The 20001-nt window shown below is 38.5% G+C and overlaps 1 protein-coding gene across 8 annotated transcripts in view; it reads right to left on the bottom strand.

The window, feature by feature from the left end:
* The window catches only part of LOC143210520 (ras-related protein Rab-37), a 138172-nt gene that overhangs the window by 13327 nt on the left and 104844 nt on the right, over window positions 1–20001 (bottom strand). The window lies entirely within an intron of this gene.

The raw sequence follows: 20001 nt of genomic DNA on the forward strand, positions 1-20001 counted from the left end.
TTTGAAAAAAGTGCCTGTGAGCCGAACTCTGTTGGAAAACCATAATCTTGACGATAATGGTTGCTCGTTGGCGAGCCGAGCGTTCCGCAAGCCACATTGGAATTTCGATAAACCGATTTGCGGATTTGTTGCCGCGATTATACGAGCATGAGATTGCAATGCTCGAGTCAATCGGCGAGCAAACAAGCTTTTTGCATCGCGTGACCGTGACAGTTGATCGGATGCGCGGAACCCAGACGGCAGTGCAATTAATAACGTGCATCCGAATTAATGATTGATCGGGCTTGCGAGACGATCAATAATTAATCTCGCGTACCGTTGCGTCGGCCGCGCAGGTATTCGCACAGGTGTGCCCCGTGTAACTGAATGGACGTCGGCGTCGGACGTGATTCTCTTTGACGCATGAAGACGTCATTTCGCATTTCGCCCAGGGGAGGCGGTATCGGATCAATCAAAACGGTAATGATAACGTCATTAGAACGAGACGCAGAAAAATCGCGCGAGCACGTGTTTCCCGTTCGAATCGTTCGCTCTGCGAAGAGATGATTAGCGAACACCTGCGTAGACACGATTAAAATTGGATGGACAGGACCTGACGCAACGCGAACGCGCTGTCAATCGCACTCGCAGTGCAAACCTTCGGATATAATTAACACTTTCGCAGCCGGCAATTTTCCCACTCCCGGAAACCGAAACCCGTTCGACAAGCACGGCAAGAATGCGAATTATAAAATTGATTAAATCACCAAGGATATTAAAGGGTAATGTATAAACGCTTTTAAACCACGTCAATCATAACCCCGATGTGTTTTCTTTCGTTTATCCGTCTTCCCGCGTTCCTCCACGTAGAACGACATGGTTTCACTGCGGTGAAAACTAACTGCGACGAGGAGACGTCATTTATGGTTACCTGCGATCGTGTAGACATACGTACAACATATAAATGAGAAAATGAAGAATTAAACATTTTTAAAAATTTTTTAGACAGTAAAGCCTTGATTTGAGAGCAACTTGTGAACACCGAGTCACCACTCGAGGGCTAAGGGTTAAATTGCATTAGTTGTTTCAGCCATTCGAATTTGTTCTTATGAATTTTTGCTGGTAAATACGTAAATCCTATACTCTAAAGCTCGATTAATGTATAAACTCAGATTTTTTGAAATTGTGACATGAAGCGTTCTTCTTTACAACCATAGATATACGATACATTCATTGCACAAGAGACTGGGAATTTTTGGTCACACCGCACTCGAATTTGCCATCGTGTACCCTATACAGTGCGTATGTACAATACGGGTCAGAGGGGCTCGTCCCACTACAATAATGGCGGAGGGCCGAAAGAAGACGTTCGGGGGTGAAGGTTGGCGGAACAAGGTGAAGTGGTAACCTCGTTATAACAAAGAAACCCCTCTCCCTCCCTCGTTATTCCTTTGACTCCGTGTTCCGTGCTCGCAGCCAACGAAATATCAATCGACTATCATGCCGCGGTACTAACAAGGCTAATAGAACCAGACACACTTTCGTCGTCCAAACGGGTCACGGTTATTACGGAAAAAGGCTCCAGCAGGATCGCGGAACATCTCTGAACGATGGTTAGGCTAATGGGACTCTCTCCTTCTTTATCGAACAAGCATAGTGCTCGGTTCTTGGCGTTACGAATTTTCTTGTTTATAATGAGATCAAAATTGGCGTCACGCTTTTTCGCTCCGCAAAAGAATCAAGTGGTCGATTACTTTTTAAACAGCATTCAATCGCTGTTTGTGGGAAACTATTTTTGTCGTGAAAAAATTATGCACCACAAAGACTGTTCTCACAGAGCGAAACGGGGGAAACAATTTTTGTTTTTAGTGACTGTGACGATTCAATTCTAGAAAGTTTTATTTTATTGGGTTGGCAAGAAAGTAATTTTTTTCGGTATTTTAAGGTGAAATAGAGCCCGTTTTTTTATTTAAGTAATGAACTTTAATGAATAACACATTTTCGGTTTTGTTCGATGATCTTTTGCCAAAAAGAATAAATAAGAAAATATTTTATTGATTAAAGTTCATCGCTTGAATAAAGATTATCGATTTTATTTCACCTCAAAATACCGAAATTACTTTCTTGCCAACCCAATATTTTGATTAATTTTTAAATTTGCGATTGCTTTAGGAAGGCGCAAAAGATTTATTTTTATCGATATTAAATAGAATATAATTTTATACGTTACTAGTCGTTGCATTAGATTAAGAACGATATATGAAACGTTATTAACCCTTTGCACTTGGTGCTACTTTAACTCGAAAATGAAAGATTTCTTCCGACCTAGAATAATTCCATTCTATATTAATTTTTTTCTTTATACGAATATAAGATTGATATAATACCTTATACAATACTTAAATAAATGTTTAGTAATTGGTTAGATACCAACATATTTAATAATCTAAACAGTATTTTGAATAATGATATAGCAATTCTTTCTTTCACGATAGTTATAATTATTATAAATATATCTTGAAAAGATTTGAGACGACTAGAAAAAAAGACAACATGGTTCGAACACTCAGAGTAACTATGACAATTTCCAGTTCATCGATCTGACGAGATCCCCAACAAGTGAGGTTCGATCGAACAGATGCTCCGGGTAAACTTTAGATTTCATCACTGTGTGAACCATTTTGTCACCGACCACAACGAAAACGACTATTCTGCGAGTGAGAAAATGTTCAGTGGGACCTTCGGGTTTCGAACCGGCGACGTTCGGGTTCGTATTCCTCTCTTCTAGCAACTCGGCCATCGAAACTTTGGCATAGATGATGTTTCTTATCGTGTATATTTAATGCACATAACACTGTGCAATAGATTGTGCACTATATTTAGCACGATTTGTAATGTCTTTAATATTTGATCGTCTGTATAATGGAAATATAATTTATAATATGCACGTGCAGTAGCTTACTACGTTTAGTTATTTCAAGCACTATTAGATGGCGCTGCTAGTTATTTACGAAGCCAAGCTTATCCAATATACATTATTTCTTCGCTAATGGATGTTTGTAAAAATTAAATTAGCCACACGGGAGCAACAATTTGTTCTCAATGTGATAAATAGACAGCGAATTTTAAGCATTTATGAGAAAAATGAGTAGGTGTAATTTGAAGCAGTAAAAACATTAGAAAAATTAAAAAATATCATTACATTATTTTCAACCTATTAAATATATTAAGAAAGAAAATAAATGACTGTTTCACACTCCAGTTTGTTGCAACTCAGGTGGAAGATTTTTATTTTCCATAAAGGTCCGCTTGATAGTGGTAAAATAAAAATGATTTACTTTGTACAGGAGACAGACATTCGCAAAACATGACAGAAGAAGGACAATCCGCAGATTTGATGCATTTAAAAAACCAGTGAAACTATTTAAACAATTCGGAAATACTGTGGTATTATTCTCGATTGTGTAGAATGATTGAACAAAGAGATAAATGTGTATGTAGCTGCTATCCATTTTTATTTTCATAAAAATACACAATTCCATAATAACGCAGCAAACAAAAACACAATAACTCGATGCTCTGCATTGTATTAAAAAAATAGAATCTTTTCAGCACAGTGCACGCTACAAATTCGCACTCAGTGATTGCAGACCGACTACGTTACACAGCGTACAAAAATAGAGGAAATCCGCGCACATTTTACGCGTACGCTGATTAAAACGAAAACCTTGAACCATTTGCCAATGGAAAAATTCAATTGTTCGTCGGAAACGAAGCTGATGCGTTCCACGGTTGTTTCTCGTCCATCGCTCACTGGGAAACGCACATCGACGCAATTCCTTCATTTCCACCGAAGCTCCGCAATTCTGTTGAGCTAAAGAGCCGCGAAATTGATCAAAGAAAACTGCTGCAGTTTCCTCCCTCTACGGGCAATAGCTTCATTTTTCCGGGACGCTCTCTTTCTTTTTATCGCGCGTCGGTATCGAAAAGCAGTGCTTGATTAAATTTCAACAGCGAGAGCCTGGAATCGCGTGTTGCTGGATCTGCTCTTCGGCGTGCCATTTGTCCTTTGGAACCCTTTGACATCCTTTGTGATCACTAGACTGGGGATCTTTATGCATTTATAGCAAAATTGAGGAGATGAAATACGAAATTGTTGGAAAATTTGAAAAATTGAAGATGTCAATGATTTCTCCCTTCAATCAACACGGTGTCATCAAGGTGTGTTAAAAAAATAACGGGAATTTTGTAATTTCGCGGGTTGTATTAGTCCGATTCACGCCAATTTCTTTTTTGTTGTGTGTTGGTAAACATATCTGAAAAGTGTCTGTACAGGATGTATAAAAAGTAATGGTCATCCGTTCCAGGGGTGAATCTACACCTCTGAATCGGTGGACATTTGTAAGAGAAACTTGCCGCAAAATAGTTTATGACAAAGAAAATTGTTGGTAAAGTTGTATTTCACATCAACACCTTCCACTCTGTTGTATGACCAACTATTTACTTTATGATAAATAGTGACTAAGATAGATGTTTTCGACAGTGAACCTCGACCGGTCACTACCCTTAGTCACACAGAAATCAGCACTATGACACATCATTGTAGTCATCTACCTCTGCCTTTAAGGGACTTCTGTTTAAGTTCGCGCACTGTGGACTATAGTACATAGTAGGCTTTTGTCTATACATATAGTTCTACACAATCAAATTTTGCAAGAACTTTGATATTTCTAGTAGAACTATTTGTTTGCGACATGTGGCTCCTACCAAACCTTTTCTCTTCTCGATGAGTAGAAGGTATTGATGTAAAAACAAACTGTAACAACAATCTTCTTTGCTATAAACAATTTTGCGGCAAGTTTCTTTTACAAATGTCCACCGATCCAGAGGTGTAGATTCACCCCTACGACGGATAACCATTAGTTTTTACACACCCTGTACATTGGTTGGTCGTATTCGATGTTTAGTCTATTTTTATCTTTCGAAGTGGTTACATGTGTTTTGGTACGATCAGCAATTGTTTCGGACGAAGAAATTCATGACTTTTGCACCACTATAATGCACATTTCATTACGTGTTTGTGATTTTTTTGGCATTTGATCATTGGACGAAGTGATAATCAAATTAAAAGATTCAGAAACGTCGTACTCCGTCCACCAAATGAATCAAGGGTGAATTCAATTTCCCGAAGTGTTCCGCCAACAAATTCTCTCCGCGTGTCGTTTGCTCCCCGAGCGTGCAAGAAGCCAATTAATTTTTCCAGCGGAGTTCCATGAAATAACAGATAAATGGCGCCGATCTTGCCATTAGCGCGGGACGACGAGAAACGCGTGAGTTATCCCGGGTAATTGAAACGAATCGAAATCAGAGCAGGGAAAACAGCGTGCCGCGGGGGTGACGGAAAAACACGAGGGTCGCGACGTGAATATTAATCGGGAACATAGGGGGATGAATATGGTAGTGGCGGGATGACGCCGAACACGAGTACCATTTCACGCGATAAAACATATATACATATAGGCTGACTGGCGCGATCCTGTGCGACAAATTCCCAATTGTCTCGCGCCAACGCACAATGGGGAAAAAGACCGATTTATGATTGTAAAATTCAAAAAATTAATCATGCTATTTCTTACGTCAACACACATGTCTGTAGAAGTTCAAATCGTCAATTTTACTTCTCAAATTAATTATTGTTAAGCGTGGCAAAGGTTGAAAGTAGTACTATGAAAACTAGCATCGAAATAAACTTTTAATTTTGCAAGTATTTGCAAGAAATTGTTATGAAGCTTGTGTGTAATCGTCATCAAAGAAGAAACAGGCAGGAAAACAGGTGTTCCGAAAGAGACAATTTTCAAAGTTTTAAAAAATGTTTATGCTCTTAATTTTTATACATACACGCAGCTGAAAGAATGCTTTTTGATGCTGTATAGCTAGTTTTGCTGAAATGATTACTCGTAAAAAAGTATGATGAGGCAAACAACGTTCATTTCAGGAAAAAGTGCGATCATTCTAAGACTTGCATTTTTGCTTGTTTTCAAACTTCTCTGGAAAGATAATAGGTAACTTATAATTATACTGCGGATCTTTATGCATTTATAGCTTCTATAAAAGTTCAAAAAATGCTAGACTATAAAATTCTACATAATTTGATACGTTTTTGATTTATATCAGATCTATAAAAGCTACTACCACTGAAAATGAGATTCTATTTGTTCCGACTTTCTTGAAATTTGCCTGCAAACATTAAAAATTGCATAAACATCCGCAGTCTACTTATAACAATTTACATTTATGCTAAAACTTAGTCTGTACATTTAAGAACTTATTGGCATAAATTTCATTTATTTTTGAGAAAGTTGAAAAATTGACTTTTGGCCACGTTTTGGGGATTCTGAACCTCTGTGCGGCACCGTTTTCCCTACTCCAACTACGGAGCTCATACTACCATTACAACAGTTTTTTATCAGTCTAGAATCTGCACGGCAAACATACGTGCACATGTTCAATTCAGTTTCCCCCTCTCATATTTTTGGTTTCATTTACTTGAACAAACATTGAAGAAAGCTTTTCCATTCTGTATAGACGAAATGATCTACATACGCGCGCGCTTGTAACACGGTATCGAGTGGAGCGTCGAGTAGAAAATTCTACGTGAAATATTGAAGCGACAAACAAAGCAAACTTGCAATAATAAAACATATAAAAACTGTAGGCATTTCGAGAGAAGCGGTTTTCTGCCTGCGAAAATTTTCCGTCGACGTTTTTCGATACGTAAACATTTATATACGATAAAAGAGTGACATTTGTTATCCTCGATTCTCCTGTTCGATAAATACTGCAAACAATCCCTCTCGTATTTCAGGTGGCCTGTAAATAATTATTAGACAGCGGATTTTATGCATTTATAACAAACATGAGTGGGTGTAATTTAAACCTATAAAAACATTAAAAGAATTTGAATTCACTTTTGCAATTCAGATAGAAAATTTTTATTTTCCATAAAGATCCGCTGTCTAATAATTACACATTTCTCGTCGGCACTAAAATTTGATTGCTTTGCAAGCATTAAGCTTTAATCGTATCATAGATATTTCGATAAATACCTAATTATTGTATATTAATCGAATTTCTAATTATTCTCCATTGATTCGGTTATTTGCCAATCTACGTTCGTTTAGGATTATTCGATATTAATATAAATCATTTGGTATGTATTACCAACGACGAATTTCTAGCTGCCATTTCCATTTCCAATTTGGCCTATTTTGAAATATGACCGACATTTTGAACGATTCTTTAATATTTCCCATATTGTTTACATTATTAGATATGTTGGTATCTAATAATTTATTAAACATTTAAATACTGTATGAGGTATAATATTATATCAATTTCGTATCCACCAAATTTAAAAAATCATTAAGAATGGAAATATTCTAGGTCGGAAGGAATGTTTAATTTGCGAGTTAAAATAGTTCAAAGTGCAAAGGGGTAATATTTCCCATTTTCTACGAAACATGTCAGCCACACGAGAACTACAAAAAATTTCCAAATTTTTGCTGTCAAAGGGAGCGTCGAATAAATACTCCGTGCTCAAACCAGGGAAAATTACATATCTCTTTTGCTTCTCAATCGAAATACTCTCGAAGTACTCTAATGACGCCATTGTTTTGACCCGAAGCTTCGATTTCGGGCGACTCTATCCTTTGACAAGGCAAATTAATTTGTGTAGTGGTGCACTCAAATAGAATATATTTTATATTAACTTGCCAGTTTCGGTTTCATTCATTCAATTATTTCGATTCTGTGAGATTTTTTAGTGGATTACAGTAGACTCTTGTATAACGCGACAAGAAACTTGTATAAAAAGACATACGTATTGTATTTTGCGGTAAACGTTAAATACACAGTAAGTTTAAACATTTCTTTCATCGCGTTCTATGGGAGTCTACTGTACATTTATATGTGGTTGACATAGTTCATTGTCTATCTTTAACAATTAACGAACTTCGTTGAGGGTTGCACGATCTAAAAGAGTTCACGATTTAATGTGATAAACGTTAACTCTATAGATTTTATTACAACAATCACTTTGATCTTGTAGGATTCTTTTGAGGTGATTGTTCGCCCGTCGACGTTAAATATGTTTATTCGCTGTGCAATTCTGTCAACTGTCTGAGATCCTTACCACGAAGGAGTTCGCTTCGCCAGCTATCGTCTTAGAGCTCCCGTTTGTGTTGCGGCAATGAGAATTGTTCGCAGGCCATCCGATCGCCATAATTATCGCAGTAAATCATTGCTAATACGAGCATTAACTGACTTCTCCGCTCGGGCTCGGGCTCGGCCGGGACTGGTTCTCTCGGGCTTTTTGCAATTCCCTCGGCCACTCCCCGTTCCTCTTCCGAACCTCATCGTGCTTTCCATCGTCTTCGGAGCGCGAGATTATCTCCGGTAGCGAAAACAGTAGCGCGACTGGTTCGTGAATATTTCCGACGATAACGCTCGATACCGGCCAATTAAATTCCTGACGGTCCCCGTTCAATCGTTTCTCGTGATTTCGCACGCCGACCTGGCTCGCGAGCCGATGCGAAATCGTTACAAGCCGCGCGGAATGTCTGTTATCGGGCTCCAGGTATTATCTCCGCGTGTCTCGCGCGTTGTTTGAACACTCCGGTCCCTTGTCTGCCCGTAATCCAGACCGAGACATTCGATTTCTAAAGATCGTTTGCGTTCTTGTTTCCAAGGCCTTTTTCACCAATTTTTCTCCTCTATCTTCTTGTACATACTCGGAAAAATATTCGCACGCTCTAAAAAAGACGATGACTTCTTTAATATTGTACTATACGATTTGAATATCTTTGAGAAGCTAGGGCAATCAGTTTACTACAGGATGTGAACATTTTTTTTCAAAAATAGCAATTGATCGGAATTGTAGAAAAAATACTAAAAGTTGCATTTTACAACTTTTTTATGTGGGCCTATATTGAAAATTTAAAAAGTGCGTTTTGTAGATCTGTGTCAATTATATGCACTGTGAAAATTTAATCGAAATCGGTTGATGCAGGAAAAAGCGACAGCCATTGAAAGATGTAAGAATTCTTAGATATAGGCCGAAAATCGTGAAAATCTGCAATTTTTTACCATCTTTAAACGTTTGTAGCTCATTGCAAGGTCGACTGATTTTAACGAAATTTTCAGAATATGTTTAATTCACACAGATCTACAAAACGTATTTTTTAAATTTTCAATATAGGCCCACATACATTATTTCTATTTTTAAAAAAAAATTTTTCTTATTCTGTAGTAAACCACAGTTTGCAATTCATTGCAATACATCGTATGTTCAGGTATATTGTGGTATATTCTTGTATATTATTCAGATAGAAGAACTATTGAACACACTATTTTGCACACATATTCACTGGTATTTGAAGCACGTGTGTGATTTTTTCGGTTGAAATAATAATTTTGATGTTAAAATATTTATTTTTCTATCGTCCAAAAAATTTGCTATTTTTCCGGCCTTTGGCACAATACAAAAATAAAAAATTGATGGCTTTTAAATATTGATGTCCGCGCGGTATACGTTGTAATTACTACTGCCTATAGTGCCACAAGTTTTACTGCTTCATAAAAAGAAACAAAAAAAAAACGGACAGGTATTCCATCAAATACAAGACTGCACGTTCTCTTCCCGTTTCTTCATTTAATTCAGAGTTACGAACTAATTGTTATTTCGATCATAAACCCAAAAGAAGAATAAGTATTGCATGATTCATGTTTTAATATTCTCCTCGTAATAACAAGATTTTATTTACTCGATCCAATCATCATCTAAATTGCAAATTACAGAAACATGAAATTATAAATACTCTTAGACAGAAAATTCGATAAAATTTTATTCTTCTCTAGCTATTTTCCTCGTTAAATCTGGCATCGGTATAATGTTCAAGCGTTCGAAACCTTCGCAATGAATTAATTAATAATATTGGAACGCCGCCAATAAGTATTTTCACACGACTAAACGTCGAATAGGAGGTCGCGATAAGTGGGGGTCTTTTGGCAGCAAATCTTGTTAACAAACATGGTCAACGACACCGTCGCGTAATGGAGTAATTCAATAACCTGTGGCGTCGCGAAACCCCGCTGGGGCTGGCTGTCTGCATTAGCAGATTGCCGCCATTTTGCCGCTTAATTCCCGAGTAACTTCTAATTCGTGCAGATCGCTAAACGATACATTTTATCTGACGATACTGCACTCGCTGTTCCGCAAGCCGTAGTCCTTGCGGCGAATTCTCCGATTGTTTCGACAACGCTATAGTTAGCAAACTAGCGGCTTCAATTTCACTGATTAGACTACGGATTCTGTGTACTCGCGATACACACGACCCTCTAAAAGTCCGCGCGCAATAGTTCCGCCATGTTTAACCAGGTTATCATCCCAGTTTTGTTTATCGAGGTTATCATTCTGCGAGGACGTGAAAAATGTTTGAAATTCGTTTTTTTAAATTCTATTAATTCTATGGATTTTGTACTTCAAATCCACCCTTTTTCAAATCAATTTCAACCTTTTGCAAGTCAATTGCACCCATTATGAATACCTTGAATTATTTATTTATTTATATTAAATTATATATTTATTTAAACACACGTGAACGGTGTCATTACTGCAAGGGAAACATAAGACTCAATACTCAGTACGCTTCAATAAGTACATATGCACTTTCATTTTTTAAATTTATTCATCAGAAAATGCAATGAATATGCACATTACAAAGTTAATGAATTGGTAATTACTTTTATATAAGTAATTCATTTACATTTGGTTTGATTTTTTTATGAAAAATATACTCAAGCATACTTTACTTGTGGAAGGTTGAAAGTGATTTGCAAAAGGGTGTATTTGATTTGCGTCGTAAATATACAACGCGTATCCATAAGAAAAAACGGGCTCGTAATGCTCGATAGGTTTTCCTGGGCACCATTACGAAAACATGGAACTTTTCCGGTGAAAAATGGTATCTGACAAAGTTTGATCTTTGAACGCTTACCGTGACGAGAGTATTCAATAACTTTTAGAAACATTATGCATTCGTTAAGGGGATAGACTCCTTTTTCCAGGATTGCAAGAGTACCGATAATGCACGCGGCTTTTCAGTAGGCAAAAGCGCTAGATAAAAGATCGATCTAGGGCGCTATCGCCCTCAAAAGTCCTATTTTTTCATTTATAAAGCGTAATTTGCATTATTCGGCAGTGTTATTTGCATTATTTGGAAGCATACAACTGCGCATGTAACTATTTTCATATATCATCAATCACAGTGCTGCCGAACAATGGTAATTACGCTTCGTAAACGAAAGTTAGGAATTCTGAGGGAGATAGTGCGCTAGATCGATCTTTTATCTTGCGTTTTTGACTACTGAAAATCCCCGTGTTTGAAAGCTACCGCCTTAAGAATCGATATGAGAAGTTTGATTTTTGGGCCCATGAACAGATATAGCGCAGAGCGGGACTGTCGCGTCGTTCGCGACTATTCTCCGTTCAAGGGCTCAAAGGGTTTGTTGCCCCGTGGCACAGCCACGTTATTAAGGGACAGATACCGTCTGCCAGAAGCAACAGGAAGAATGAAATTGTCCTCCGGAGCGGCGTCGCGTCTATCGCGCAATCTGCGTGTCACGCGTCGCGAAATCCGGCCAGCCAGTATACTCGGCCGATGAATATTCAGGGGATTCCGTTACATTATGCTAATACACCGTGAGGCGAACAGTCGGAGATCCATAAGTAGGCTTGTCGAACCGTTGTTCTACCAACCTAGGAACACGAAAACACGCGCACGGTAGAAGCAATTTCTAATCGAAACTTCGGACCGCTCTCGGGTAATTTATGGAATACATTACACGCACGAACGGCGAACATTATTTCTACGAATTATTCTGTCTCCTCCCTCTGCTCGTCGCCGTCGCGGTTCGCCTGTCGCGAACCTGCACCATAGAACACGTTCGAATGTTGTACTCGGATACAGTAAATAATTCCATCGACATGTCCGTAATTATCGTCTTACAGCGATTAGCGTAACTAGCGAGCAGGTGGGCTCATTGGAAAATTGAAACGTTTGTTTAGTAACCAGCACCGATATCGTTTTATCTTCAGTGGTAATTATCATAATTGTGGTGTAGTTATGACAACAAATACAGTGGGTGTAAAAAGTATTCGTACGCCCTTTGAAATAGAATAACTTTTTTATAATTGCACCAATCGACCCGATTTTTTTATAATCAGTGAGAAGCATTGGTTTACGAAATGATATGCAAAAAATGATTTTCGAAAAATTATAATTTACAAGGTTACATGCCAAAATAAGAAAGGCATTTTTTAAAACCTTCTTATTTGAGCCCTTAATAAAAATTTAAAATATATGTTTTCTTTAAGGGCCCAAACAAAAAAGTTTCAAATAATGCCTTTTTTATTTCCGCATGTAACCTTGTAAATTATAATTTTTGGAAAGTTTATTTTACATATCATTTCGTAAACCAATTCTTCTAATTGATTATAAAAAATCAGGTCGCGCGCGTTTGGTACAATTATCAAGAAATTATTCTATTTTAAAGGGCGCACGGCGTACGAATACTTTTTACACCCACTGTAGATCAAATGGAAAATAACAAAAACGTTTTAAGAATTTAACCCTTTGCACTCGGAGCTATTTGAAATCGAAAATTGAACATTTCTTGCGACCTAATAATGTGGACAATATTTTAAATAATTGTACAGCAATTTCTATTGGCGGTTCAGAGTCACAATTCGAGTGCTACGGGTTAAAGATTCTGTAGACTCCCGTATAAAACGGTAAAAAATTGTTTAAACGTGTCCGCGTGTGTATCGGCTGCGGTAGAAATGCAAACAGACTATTCAAACAATTTTTTTGTAAATACTTTTTGTTTCGCCTGCAGCGATCTCTTGAAAGAGTACACAATTCCTTCTTCAATGCCAATAAAAATCGACGCAGAAGAAATTGCGCGTAAAGAATTCAATTAAAAAATAAACACAAACTCTTTCTATTCTTAGACGACAAGGTGCTCGATTGAATTTTTTGTTTGTATTTTGCTTTTAATGTCTCGGTAAGAGTTGTGCGATACAGTGAAACGTTCTAGAGAAGAACGAGCGTGTTCTGGCCGCGAGAAATTTTTCTCTTGGGAATTTCTTAGCTAAATGGATTATCCGAGGCCATCAGCGAGACTTCAGCCGTTATCGTGATCAGACAGTGAAGCTTCGGCTGGTTGCGTGTCGATGTTCACGCGCTCCGAGGATATCTAGATCGATAGAATCGTCGGGTTCGCGGTGTGAACGCACCCGCGAGCCTCGAGGGTGCGAAAGTTCAGGTAACACGCCTGCTTAGACACCTGCGCGTTGTTTCATCGTAATCGTGAATATCGATAGGGTATCTCGCAGCTGGAAAGACGGATCTTGCTGTAAAATAACGAGACGCGATTACCGAGCACGCTAACTCGTCTAACTGGCGAATTTTACTAGAAAATCGTGCATCGATTGACAGCACGCAAACATCTCCTTCAGATTCGCAGACAGTGATTGCTTAAGCCTCGTTTACGCTTTCAAAATCGACGTGGAAAATGTAATAAGTCTATTAATCAGTAATAAGTAGACTACGGATCTTTATGCATTTATGGCTTCTAAAAATTAAAAAAAAAATGCCAGTATATATATTCTTTGACACTGAAAATCGTCCAACTTTAAAGATTTATAATTTTTGGACCACTGATCTGTTAGGATCATATTACATTTTCTTATTACATTTATTAACTGCGTATCAGCAAATGCATAGAAATGCCGATCGTTTAGTGCGAACGATCAAACAATTCACGAAGGAAGAGTTATTGATTAAGGAAACCGATCTAGCTGAATACGCGGAGAACATTCTTGACGGGATTAACGTATCGCTCTCTTTCCCTCCGATTTCCGATTGCGACTCTAATGCACACGTTGGGGGTAGACAAGCCAGAGCTACAGGATCTTACGATTTAACCATAATCGTAAACCGACAGGATGCCCGTAATACGGCCTACACACTCCGCCGATAAAAGGGGGGAAGAACACTAACGCTTCGACACGGATACTCGCACGGATTTGTCTCTGTGTGTGTGCTCGTGGCGAATCGTGCTGCTCAGTTCTGTTGCCAACGAGGAAGAAAGTGAACGGGGGGAACGGACCGAGAGAGTCGTACTCTGACAAAGTGAAAGAAAAAATCTGACCGGGGAAAAGAACTGGAAGAAATTCGCGCTAGGGAAGATCAAAATAGAACAGGACGAGGGATAACGGTACAGCTAAGTGCACGAAACAATGGAAAATGCTGACGGGAACAAACGAAATTCTGTTAACCGGACTGAGGAATGTTAATTCGTTAGTGGACAGCGGATTTTTATACAAAGTAAAAAATGTCGGAAGATAGACTGAAATGTATTCCTTCTTTCAATAAGTTTAAGAAGCTGGAAATAATGTAATAATATTCTTAAACCCGTCCAATGTCGTTTTATTTTTCGCTTATTCATTTTTGTATTGTACAAAATAGTAAAGTTGAATAGAAATTTTTTTCTTGCTTTAAATATTTTAATAAATTGCTAATATACATATATATGTACAGATAAAGCTCTTAAGTTCTTTTAGAGTTACATATATTGTTTGAAATTTGTTCTTACACTTACAATTGCAAGAAACTTGTTCAGATTTTTTCGAAAGAAAGATCTGAACAATTCCGATCTTAATATCTCGATCTCCAACGACGTAAGTTTCAGTTAGAGGCAGTTTTCAAGAACCCAGTTTAATTGTGGTAATATTGTTGAACTTCACTGAGCAAGGATTGCCAAAATTCATTGGGACGGATAAAGTGGTTAATTGAAAGGCCTTTTATCAGTGGCTCGAAAATGTATCGGGATCTTCCAATCAGAATGGTTTATTGGTACCGTGCACCGATAAGGATTCCTGAGCCTCAGTTTTAAGGATTCGACGTTACAGAAAGTAAGAAGTTTAAGCGTCAGAGTAATATTTTTTTATTGCGAGACATACCGATGGTTATGTGAACGTTTTCACAAAGGTGTGCTCAGGAAGTTGTCTGTTGTTTTTTAACACGATTTCTTTTAACAAAATTTCCAGTGCACTAGAACAAGCGAAACTGTTAATCGAATTAAAAGATGCAAGTTCCGTTCGAAAGAGGAAGAGTAGCATTTTAAACCGATCTAGAACGCATGCATAACAAGACTTTATCTTCGCGATAAAACCGCGGTTAGAACGCAACAGCGACAGCCGCTTACGCATCAACCCAATAAATCAACTCCCGCAGAAGTAATTTTTTCAAACTGTTTGCACGGAGATACGACGAAAAAAGTCGGCTAGCAGAAAAAGTCACCGGCTAGAACGAAGGCCGCTTTCCACCGCAATATTTTAATAACGATCCCACGTAACAGGTAGCCAATTACTCGGCGGGACACTCGGAGGAGGCCGCTCAGCGCTCTCGACCAATACGTTCGCGTTCATGCGAATTTTCTTTTCTCGTCGCACGGTATTTCAAGGATGGACAAAACTAAACAAACTGAAGCGTAAAAATAAAAAATCGTACCCTCAAATTCTAATAAAGGATCATAGATCGTAGGTTCTATCAATCTACATCTGATAAAATTCATGTTGTCAGTGTTCCCAGGAGGCTCTGCTGTGCTTCGTGAATTTATCGACTATTTTCACCGAATGATTACTTAGATATTCCATTTTACTTTTGAATAAAGTATTATATTTCGATATCTATCAATCAAAAATGTGTGATTGTCGATGGTAGAAATACGCAGAACAGGAGTTGATCAGATTAGACTGTCATACACCTTGTACGACGTGATGAACAAGATTTATTTACGAAAAAGTTAGTTTAATAAATATCCAATGTGGGAGTGTAAACGATTGCTATTTAAAATGAGGTTACAATTGTGCCCATATGTATGAGAATGGTCTACAGTACTGTGCAAAAGAAAGAAGCACCCAATATAATTATAAGATATAATGACAAACAATATCTTTATGTAGAAATTGTCCAATGATTGATTTATTGTATTAAAGTATTAGATAATCCACAATAACACATATTCTCAGAACTATTCAATTAAACAACGGAATCCTTTTTCAAAACTTATTGTGTGTTTATTCGATTTTGTACGCTTTTCTATTAAATATGGCCGGGTGCTTCTTTCTTTTGCACAGTAGTGTAAGTCATATATTTCATGTTTCGAGATACTTCAAGAAAAAGGATACTAACACTAGATAGAATTCCATATAATGTTGAAATAACAAGCACTACCTAGCGGTTCATTTTCCACAATATTTCACGTTCTCTGTGGGAAAATTCATGTTGACCAGCGTTCCCAGTGTGCGTCGGAACGAGGCTCCGCTTCGTGAAATCGTGGGTTCGTTATCGTCGTGGGGTCGACCGGGTTGCACAACCGCGACCTATTGTTGTTCTGGTCGGGCCCGTGTTGGTTTTGGGCCCGGTTTGATAGATCCCGCGGGCTCACGCTCGATCCGTGAACTTTCCGCGATCCCGGGGACGTTTCACGGCGGAAGCCGAGTCTCCTTTAATTGACAGTCGCCGATCGATCGGTTTTAAACATCGGGCCCCTCGGCTCTCGGGCTCTCTTAACGAGTTTTTCCCATTCTGCCCGCTCGCGGGGAACGACTACGCTTCCTTTCTCACGGTTCGCCGCCGCCAGACCGGCGAAATGGCACCGAACGCGAACGAGACCGGCGAGAGAGCTCGTTCAATCTGTCGCCGGCGACGAACGTGGTGTTGGTGCTGTTTGCCTCTGCTACTTTGCTCTATGCCTCCAACGAGAGGCCCGCGTAATCGTTAATTAACTGGCTCGCGCGGATCAAGCACGGCCAGCCATTATTCAGATTGATACCGCTACCGAACTGTGAACTACAGTAGTGCTCACTTGAAGCGGGTATCCTGGTTTTCGAGCACGTTTTTATACGAATTTTTACGAATATCTTTCAGAAAAACTATTCAACCTGCAATGCAATCCAATCGAATGCAATGGAATGCAATACGATCGCTAATAATCCAAAATGTTGATGCTACCTTAAATAAACTAACTAAAAAAAATATATATTAGTATGAAAATGATATTTGTATACGTAATATGTGACCATAATTATGAAAGTGGCCCAATTCTAAGTGAAAATTAAACAAAAATGAGTTTACCAATTACTTTACATCGCATTATTTTAAACTATAATAAATTAATAAAATGTAATTTTTATGGCATTGTCAAAAATGAACCGTTACACAGTGCATGTTATTTCAAAATTATATGGAATTCATTTAGTGTTAATTATGAGTAACTTCCTTCGTTAACAGTGAACAATGAACTGTTGTTCTGAATTTTCTGAAGAGCCTCACGATGAAATTCAAATTCAAACTGCTTTCGGACAGCCGTTTTTATTCGTCGTCGTTTTTTATCGTACAAGAAGTCTTTCGTCCATCGGACAATTTCTTATCTGTCGAGGTCGTCCGCGCTGGTTAAACAAATTGTCGTTGAAACTGGGTTGTACAATAACGCTCGACCACGTGCTTTTATTATCCTTACACGCGGGTCTCGTTTGAACAAGTGTTGCGCTCCGATGATGCGGCCATTTATGTGCCGAGCACCAGGGGTCTGCCATGATCGTAAAAAAGCACGCGAAGGGTCCCGGTGGTTTCGCGATGGCTTTGCATGCCGTTCCTCTTTGCTCGACCGGAGCCTTTCGAACCCGAGAGAGCAATTTTTTCAACCTGTCATTTCGAAGTTCGGGCATTCTCGCAACGGACTAACAGACACCACTGTCGGCTGGAATCCCGTTTTTCGTGGCTAAAAGTCAATTTTTCAAGTTTCGTATATCGAAAAAATTGTTCTTGCTATAAAGTTGCAACCCTTTGAACATAACTACCCTACTAAATCCTACGTTTGAGTATTGTATGAGGTGTTATATCAATTCCATATCCATAAAATGAAGAAAATGATATAGAATGGAATTATTCCAGGTCGGAAGAAATGTTGAAGTCCAAAGGGTTAATCGTTTCTTATTAATCCGTAATTTGCACGTATAGTATAATAGAAAAATATAGAACGCTAATTATTAAGCAATTCATTCTCTAGAATGAACTCTTTTCTAAAAGAAACGTTCGCGAAAAATGAATTTTAGTTGTGTGTGAAAAGGAGGGCACTCACAGGTGTTTATTGCGAATACAGTTTCGCAAAAGATCGAGATGTCCCCGCACAGACACGGACAAACAGATTTCAGCTCGGACAGGGATGAAAATGGCGTAGCCGTAAGCTGATGGATTGCAAGCAAACTCTCCGAGACGGTAATCGCATTAGCTAGAAACTTGGAACGCTAATAGTGATACAGCAATAATTACATTGTTCTGCCTCAACTAACAGACTCGCAGAAACTCGTATTTATTTTGTACTTATCCCGACACGGCAGACCGTGATGCTTAAATCCGCCTGTTTTTATGCTTCTCGTGTAATCTATCATTAATGAAGAAAAATAGTAATTAGCTATTTGTTGCATCGTGACACTTTATTCGATTTTATTGAGAGATTACTACTATTCACATACATAAGTACATCATTATTTTATCTTTCCTAAACTGGGTTCTATGATTGACGAATGTGTAGCGTTGCGAGCGTTAATTAATTTATACTCTATTTACTCGGGTATCGACGGAATCATTTATCCACATTTAAAAGTAATTCTTCCTGCAAGTATATTCAATAGAATAAATTCAGTAGGGAACTAGAGCATGTAGAGTCAATTTTTCAGTTGGAAAATAAATCGAATGTACTTGCGAATCTTCGTGCGGCATCTTTGCTCGCGAGCTCGCTCGATTTAGATCGCCAGGAGACCGGGTTTCGCTCAATGAAAACAGGATTTTTACGGCAAATGCCCCTTCCGTTGCAACTAATTAATTACGCGGGCATTATCATTCAAATTCGGAGCTAGTTTCGTGTCGGCAGCGCGTGGAAGTCTTATTGTTATTCAACGGCGCACCGGTTCCACGGTGAAATCGCACCGCGTGATTAGTATCCCCTACCCCCCTTTTTCTCTTTCCAGTAGATAAAGAGGGAGTTTATCTGCGCGGCGCCGAGCCCCAATAAATTCAAGTCGAGTCGCCCTTTATCGTCGGCCGATTATCGCGAAACTCCGACCGGGAGACTTCCTCCAACCGTATCGCGGTGAAATTGTGGCGGGAATTAACAGCGCAAATACTCTTCGACCGTACCACCTTCGCCACGCATCAATGCGGATTCAGAGATTATCGTTGAACCCTTTGCGCTAAGAATTGTCTCATCATTTCATTCCTAGAAACTCGGTCACAAGCATTTTCAGCACTTTAGAAAACTATATGTTTATCAATTATATTCAAAGTAGTTGATACTTAATTTTCTTAACATTCTACACTGACGAATTACGTTATTAGACAGTGGATTTTATACATTTATCACAAAAATGAGCAGGTGCAATGAGAACCATAGGATAAAATGATTTAAGAATGCCAATTTATTATTTTCAGTTTGTAAAATAATTAAAGACTGGAATTTGGCCGAAACAATTTTTATTTTGCATGATTTCCACAGTTTGCTCATTTGCGGTATGGAAGAACTTTTCCCGAAAATAAATTCAATTAGTAATTAGAAAAGGACTACACCGAATTTTTTACCATAAAAGTTACAGATATAATTCGCCACGATGAGCACATTTCGGGCTTCAGTGTCGGAACAACTTCGCCGCCGCAAACGCATTATAATTTTCTTTGTGTAGACACGTCCTCGGAATATTCAAGTGTGTAGCTCCGTACGGTAGAAGTTCCGAGAAAAAAGGACTGGCAAAAATTGTTCAAAGGTTTTCCGGGAAGTTGGGGCGAGCAAAAGGAAGAGATTATAATTAACGCTTGCGAATCTCCGAAAAACCGGAGCCGA

The sequence above is a fragment of the Lasioglossum baleicum genome, chromosome 1 (genome assembly GCF_051020765.1).
Source record: "Lasioglossum baleicum chromosome 1, iyLasBale1, whole genome shotgun sequence".
Lineage (NCBI taxonomy): Eukaryota > Metazoa > Arthropoda > Insecta > Hymenoptera > Halictidae > Lasioglossum > Lasioglossum baleicum.